At 42.6% G+C, this 7,729-nt stretch overlaps 1 non-coding gene across 1 annotated transcript; it reads left to right on the top strand.

The window, feature by feature from the left end:
- The first annotated feature begins 3,987 nt into the window (after positions 1 to 3,987).
- On the top strand, positions 3,988 to 4,060 carry trnav-cac (transfer RNA valine (anticodon CAC)). The gene has a single exon. It is a non-coding gene; the product is annotated as a tRNA-Val (tRNA).
- Positions 4,061 to 7,729: the final 3,669 nt, after the last annotated feature.

Here is a 7,729-nt window from a genome sequence, read left to right as displayed (position 1 = left end):
AATGAAGAGAAGCCAATATAGGAGAAATATGATCTCTCTTGCTAGTTCCTGTCAGGACTCTGGCTGCGGCATTCTGGATTAATTGGAGGCTTTTTATTAAGATATTAGGACATCCAGATAGTAATGAGTTACAGTAATCTAGCCTTGAGGAAACAAATGCATGGACTAGTTTTTCTGCATCATTTTGAGACAGGATGTTCCTAATTTTGGAAATGTTGCGCAGGTGAAAGAATGCAGTTCTAGAAATTTGTTTTATGTGTGAGTTAAAAAACATGTCCTGGTCAAAAATAACTCCAAGGTTTTTTACAGTAGTGCTGGAGGCCAGGGCTATGCCATCTAGAGTAGCTATAATTTTAGAAAAGTTATTTCTGAGATTTTTTGGCCCAAATATAATGACTTCTGTTTTCTCTGAGTTTAAAACTAAAAAGTTACTGGTCATCCAGGCCTTTATGTCAGTTAGACAGGCTTGAAGTCTGGTTAACTGGTTTGTGTTAACAGGTTTAATAGATAGATATAACTGAGTGTCATCCGCATAGCAGTGGTAATTAATAGAGTGCTTCCTAATGATATATCCTAAAGGAAGCATGTACAGGGTGAACAGAATCGGTCCTAGCACAGAACCTTGTGGAACTCCATAACTACCTTTTGTTCGTGTGGAAGGTTCATCATGGACATGAACAAACTGGAATCTGTCCGATAAATAGGATTGGAACCACTTTAACGCTGTTCCTCTGATACCAATCACATGCTCCAGTCTCTGTAATAAGATGTTGTGGTCAATGGTGTCGAATGCAGCACTAAGGTCTAGGAGGACAAGTATCGAAACAAGTCCATTATCTGAGGCTAAGAGAAGATCGTTGGTAACTTTCAACAGTGCTGTTTCTGTACTATGATGTGCTCTAAATCCTGATTGGAAATCTTCAAATAGTTCATTCCTGTGTAAGTGGTCTGATAGCTGCTTAGCAACAGCTTTTTCTAGGATTTTAGAAATAAATGGCAGGTTGGATATTGGTCTATAATTAGCCAAGACTCCTGGATCAAGACTAGGCTTTTTGAGTAAAGGTTTGATTACTGCAGTCTTAAAGGCCTGTGGTACGTAGCCTGATACTAGAGATAAATTTACCAAGTCCAATAAAGATGAGTTCATTAATGGCAGGGTGCCTTTAAGCAGTCTAGTCGGGATGGGGTCCAAGAGACACGTTGATGATTTCGATGAAGCAACTACTGATGTAAATTCAGAGAGATCTATAGGAGAGAAGCAGTCTAAACATAACTGAGGTCCTACAGATGATTCAAGAGCTACTGTAGTAAAAGATTCATTTATTGCAGGTATAGGAAGCATCTGCTGAATTTTATCTCTAATAGTTGTGATTTTATTTGTAAAGAAACTCATAAATTCATCACTGCTGAGAGCTAAGGGAACACTGGGCTCAACGGAGCTGTGACTTTTTGTCAGCCTGGCTACAGTGCTGAAAAGAAACCTGGGATTGTTCTTATTTTCCTCTATTAGTGATGAATAGTATGCAGTTCTGGCTTTACGGAGAGCTTTTTTATATGTTAGTAGACTGTTTTTCCAGGCTAGAAAAATTTCCTCTAAGTTTGTGGAACGCCACTTCCTTTCCAGCCTTCGTGATGCCTGCTTTAAGGTACGAACATGTAAATTATACCATGGGGCTAGTCTTCTCTGAATCACTAACTTCTTTTTCAGAGGGGCTACAGAATCAAGCGTTTCACGCAGTGAGGCTACAGCGCTGTCAACAACATGATCAATTTGGTAGGGAGTAGGATTAAGGCAGCTGCCCTCCACTATGTTTATACTTGGCATAGATGCAAATAAAGATGGAATCATTTTCTTAAATTTATTAACAGCGTTGTCGGATAAACATCTGCTGTAGTGGAATTTTCTTCCAGACGCTGCATGATCCATCATTTTAAATTCGAAAGTTATTAAAGAATGATCTGACAAAACAGGATTTGGGGGGAAAATTATTAGATGTTCAATTTCGATGCCATAGGTCAGAACAAGATCAAGGGTGTGATTAAAACAGTGGGTGGGTTTATTAACGTTTTGAATGAAACCAATTGAATCTAATATAGAATTAAATGCAATGCTGAGGCTGTTATTTTCAACATCTACATGAATGTTAAAATCTCCCACTATAATGACTTTATCTGATCTAAGCACTAAATCAGACAGGAAGTCAGGGAATTCAGTTAAAAACTCTGAGTAAGGAACAGGTGGACGGTACAAAATGACAAGTAGAACTGGTTTTTGTGTTTTCCAGTTTGTATGTGAGAGACTAAGAGTGAGGCTCTCAAATGAGTTATAACTGTTCTGAGGATGAAAGTTTAATAATAAGTTTGACTGGAAGATTGCAGCTACTCCTCCACCTCGACCTGTGCTTCGAGGAACATGATAATTTTTATGACTGAGGGGGGTTGATTCATTCAGACTGACATATTCATCCTGCTGTAACCAGGTTTCAGTAAGATAAAGTAGGTCAATTTGGTGATCAGTTATCAAATCATTTACTAACAAAGATTTAGATGAAAGGGACCTAATATTTAATAGTCCACATTTGACAGTTCTGTTTTTCTGTTCAATAAGAGGAGTGGTCTTAATTTTTATTAAGTTTTTATGAATAACTCCTCTTCTGTTAACTTCTGATTTATTTGATTTATATGTTCGAGGGGCAGACACAGTCTCTATGTGGTTTGAGGGGGGCGGCGGCTCTAAGGAAACTGCAGAGAGGCGTTTTAGACTGAGTCTCTGCATCCCGGTCCCCACCCTGGATTGTCAGGCTTTAGGTCGGCTAATAAACTCGGCCAAATTTCTAGAGATGAGAGCTGCACCATTCAAAGTGGGATGGATGCCGTCTCTCGCTACCAGACCGGGTTTTCCCCAGAAAGTGGCCCAATTGTCTATGAAGCCCACATCGTTTGCTGGACACCACCTAGACAGCCAGCGACGGAACAACGACATGCGGCTAAACATGTCATCGCTGGTCAGATTGGGGAGGGGTCCAGAGAAAACTACGGAGTCCGACATTAATTTAGCAAAGTTACACACCGACTCAACATTAATTTTAGTGACCTCCGATTGGCGTAATCGGGTGTCATTGCTGCCGACATGAATAATAATTTTCCCATATTTACGATTAGCCTTAGCCAGCAGCTTCAGATTTGACTCGATGTCGCCCGCTCTGGCCCCAGGAATACATTTGACTATGGTCGCTGGTGTCTCTATTTTCACGTTCCTGACTATGGAATCGCCAATTATCAGAGTCGGTTTCTCAGCGGGTGTGTCGCTGAGCGGGGAAAATCTATTAGAAACGTGAACAGGCAGGTGATGAGCCGTGGGCTTCTGCTTAGGAGTACGTTTCCCTTGACTTGTTTGTAAGGTTGCTCAATGACATTCCTAACTCTGCAAAGCTTTCTACAACTGGCTTTGCTATTTACTCCATTCAAAAATATGCACAGAACTGGTGATAACACTGTGTATTCCCATGTTTTTACAACAAAAATAATAACAGTCATTCACTAGCATCTCTAGGCTACTGCACACGTCATATTGTTTGTTTCTGATTGGTTTATTCTGCATCCATTGTCCCACCTCTTGGAAACTGATCTCTACTGAAGAGATTCCAGACTAATCCTTTGTATAGAAGAGAAAAAGAGTTAGTCTGGCTGGCCAGGATGGGTCACGCCCATACTAAATTGCAAAAATCAAAGCATTTACTTTCTAGCTTGTACGAACCAGTCGGTGGTGTCAGTTAGCATCAAGAAATGCTGCATTCATCATAAGGTCTGTGGCCTACAGCCATACCATCCTGCAAAAGCCTGGTCCTGTTGGATTTTAGTAGCTAAACAGGGCCTGACTTGGTCAGTATTTTAATGGCAGACTGCTTCGGAATACCAGGTTCTGTAGGCATTTTCTCTATTGTGTCTTAGCCTGAAAACGGCGGTGCTAATAAGCCTCTTGTGTCAGTTTCTGTAGTGTAGTGATCATCACGTTCGCCTCACACGTGAAAGGGCCCTGTTTCAAAACCAGGCAGAAACATAGTTTATGCACTGACTGTTGCATGTTAGTCTGAGAAAACTCTGAGCCTGAGCCTACCAAAGGTAGCTGTCAACCAACCTCTTTGCAGCTTCATTTGATGTGTTGAATTACTAAAGCCTAAGCTGGAACCCTGCATCAATGCAATCTGCACATACTGTCCTCACGAACGTGGTTGGTGGCTACTGTCTGAAAAACTGCATAGTGTGAGCTGTGCTTCCATCTATGCCTGCTCAGCCTCCTCAGAGAAGCTCATGTCGGTGGACCTGAAAGGAGTGGGACACTGACCAGAGACTTTGTGGAGTGGCCTCAGCCTAACCACCTGCTCCTGAACTTGGATGAAGGAGCTCATCATAGACTTCAGGAGGAGGACACCTGTGGAGCCCATCACCATCCAGGGCCAGAGGGGGATGTAGTAGACCACTACAAGCAGAGTAAACTGGTCAGCCTGCTGTGAGGAATGACAGGGAAGAGAGTACCCAGCTTCTGGAATGGCTGGTAATAACCATCGATAGTGATAACCCATGGATTCTCACACATAGTAGCTGGTACACTCTCTGAAGAGCACAGAGAGCATCTGATGATAGTTATGTGTAGAGGACGAAGCCAAATCCACCTTCAGTGAGTGTTACTCCTCTGACCTCGTTTTCTCTGTGCTTTTCAACAAATCATTAATCACGTTTCCTGTTTGAAATACATCAGTGGCCAGCATCAACACGTCCATGTTATATATAAAACAAAGTAAAACTATAGAAACTCACCACAGTAAATGAAAGTATCCACTGTACCTTGTTGTCTTGTGCTGATGGTAGTGAGAACAGACTACTGTTGTTACAGTCAACACCAGAGCAGCTTTTGTGCTCAGCTTGTCTCCTTCTGTGTCAATCCTCTCTGTGCGAGAGCCAGTGTCCAATAATGGAGGACAGCAGAGTTTTGCTGAACTTTTCCATGGGCTGTGTTTGGGCAGAGCCAGAGGAGGGGCTTGCCTCTTGTATACAAGAAAAGGAAGTGGAAAACCTATTGTTTCACGACTTCTCTTCAACAAAACAGAGAAAAGGGAAAAAAAAGGAGGCGCCTTGTTGGGGTTATAAGGACAAAAGTTCAAATTGTTGCCATTGTGGAATTAGATCTGAAGATAGGAAGTTTATGTGAGAGGTCTGTTTCTCCAGCTGACCTCCATAACCTTATGACCCATGATGAACTGAAGTTTTATTGCACCCAAGTATCCTGGAGAAAATCCACCCACGTGAATTCGTTGGGAGGTCGGCAGGTCCCCGTCTGGAAACATCCTCACAGCCCTACTGTCTGACGGAAACCGTGAAGGCAATCCTTGCGTCAAATCAGGTAAAAATCCGCGGGTGAAACTGTGTGAATGGACGTCAGGAAAAATGTGTGAGTCTAAATTAAATACCGTTGCAGAGCGGGATTAGAATCAAATTGATTCGAATGCACGAACGGTGAAAACTGTTAGACAAGACCACTTGGATAAAAGACCATGGCAAAATAATCTCCCATGTCAGGCACATGGTCGAGGGGTATCCAGTGTCAGGGACACTAGGAAGGCATTAAACAGTACTGTGGAGTGAATGTGAATGTTTGTTTGTTTGTTGATGAAAAGGGAACGTTGGACAGGCAATTGCCAACCGAGTAGAACGGTGTCACTTCCCACTGAAACTGTGTGTTATTTGTTGGGCACAAGTAAAAATTGAAAAGTTGAGTGTGGTGGACGGCTGTATCCGCAGGTAATTAGTACCTGTAGAAGCCTGATACAGTGGACGATCCACACACTGTTGTGACTGATCGTTTGCTTGTGCCAAGTTGCAACTATGGGAAAGGGAAACAGTAAACCCCAATTAACGGGGGATCCTAAATTTATGAATACCTATTCCCCCGGATTAGTAAGATATTTGGGTGAATGGAAGAAAAAATATGAGTTTCCTGGGAAACTGGAAACCTGCGCATGCGATAAATTGGTAACTCAATTAAAAGCAGAAGCGGCTATAGCAGAACCTAAGAAAATTGATAAATTCAAATTGCAAATTATAGAAGCCGTTAAATGGCAGGAACAGGCAGAAAGAAGGCAGCTTTGTGGGTTACAGACAAGAAAGGAAAGAGATAGAGGGGGATACACTGGACGAAGCCCAGCTGGAGTCGTTTTGCCCTCAGACGACCCCGCGCTGGAAGCTCAGGTTACAGCATTAATAGAGAGGATCAGAGATGCTCTTGTCAAACCCCCTGATTACCAAACCATTGCCCAGTGTAAACAGAAAGATGATGAGGATGTGCAGGAATACAGAGGAAGGTTAGAGGAAGTGTTTAAAGCAAATAGTGGATTGGAACCTGAGGAGGCCCCTGGTTCAGCCTATCAGCAGCAGTTAAAGCAGGCCCTGCTGAGTGGTTTCCGCCCTTCCATTACGCATCACATACGAAAACTCAACATTAATACTCCTACAGATGGAGTCACTCAGATAATGAATTATGCACAACATGCACAAGACATGCAAAAGCACAAGTCAAAGCAACAGTCACAGGCTGCTGTGTTTGCACTCCTGGATGTGATGAGCAGTGGCGGAGCCTGGGGGGACCCTCAGCAGTACAGCAGAGGAGGATTCAGAGGAAGAGGTAGGGGCAGAGGAGGCCCAGCTAGGCAAGATAGCAGGTTCAGAGATAAAGGAGGAAAAAATGACACATGCTACAATTGTGGTCAGCCAGGTCATTTTGCACGAGAATGTAACCGACGGAGGCAGAATAAGAGAGGATACAGGAGATCAGATGAGTACGATAGACCTGAACCCTATAACCTTAATGCATGACTAGACCCCTCAAATACTGAAGAATTGGATCTTAGTGAAATTGTGGAGACTTATTATAGTACAGAAGAGAACAAAGTAATGCCCATTAGAGTGTTAAAAATTAATGGAGTAAAAATAAAATTTTTGTGTGATACAGGAGCAGACAGAACAGTATTAAGGGACAGAATTCCTGGAGTGATAAGAGGAGATAAACATATCTTTGTGAGATCAGCAAATGGACAGGTCACTCCTTGCAGTTTCTCTCAAAGCCTTGTGATTAAGGATGAGGCATCTGGCTTCCAGGAGAAGGCAATGGCAGTTTTATGTCCAAGCTGTCCAGTCAATCTACTGGGCAGAGATCTGTTGAGCAAATTGAAAATATCCTTGGTGCCCACTACCAATGGAATGGCTGCAATAGGTCCAGGGGAAGAGGTCCCCTCCTATGTAGTGCTAAAACAAGGGACGCTTTATTACTGGTGGTCCCTAGACAGCCCATAGATCATGAAGTACTTTCAGACATGCAGAAAAGAGCCCCACCAGCTGAACAACAACTCTGGCTCAAAGAAGGAGCCACAATAGAGCAAGACCTTTTTAAAATCAAAGACAAACTTTGCCTACCTAGAAGTCTTTATCATACAGCAGCTATTTTGACACATGGGCCTTGCCATGTGCCAACAGGAGGGATGGTATATGCAGTGGAAAAGTATTTCCACGCACCAGGATTCAATAACTACTCAAAAAATTTTTGTAAATCCTGTTTGATTTGTTGTAAACACAACCCACAGGGAAATCTCAGACCAAAGAGAGGGAGATTCCACAACCCAGATTATCCATTCCAAGTCATTCACATGGATTTTATAGAGTTGTCGCAATGTCAGAC

Source organism: Mastacembelus armatus, unplaced genomic scaffold, assembly GCF_900324485.2.
Source record: "Mastacembelus armatus unplaced genomic scaffold, fMasArm1.2, whole genome shotgun sequence".
Lineage (NCBI taxonomy): Eukaryota > Metazoa > Chordata > Actinopteri > Synbranchiformes > Mastacembelidae > Mastacembelus > Mastacembelus armatus.
This window is presented reverse-complemented; position numbering and strand designations above follow the sequence as displayed.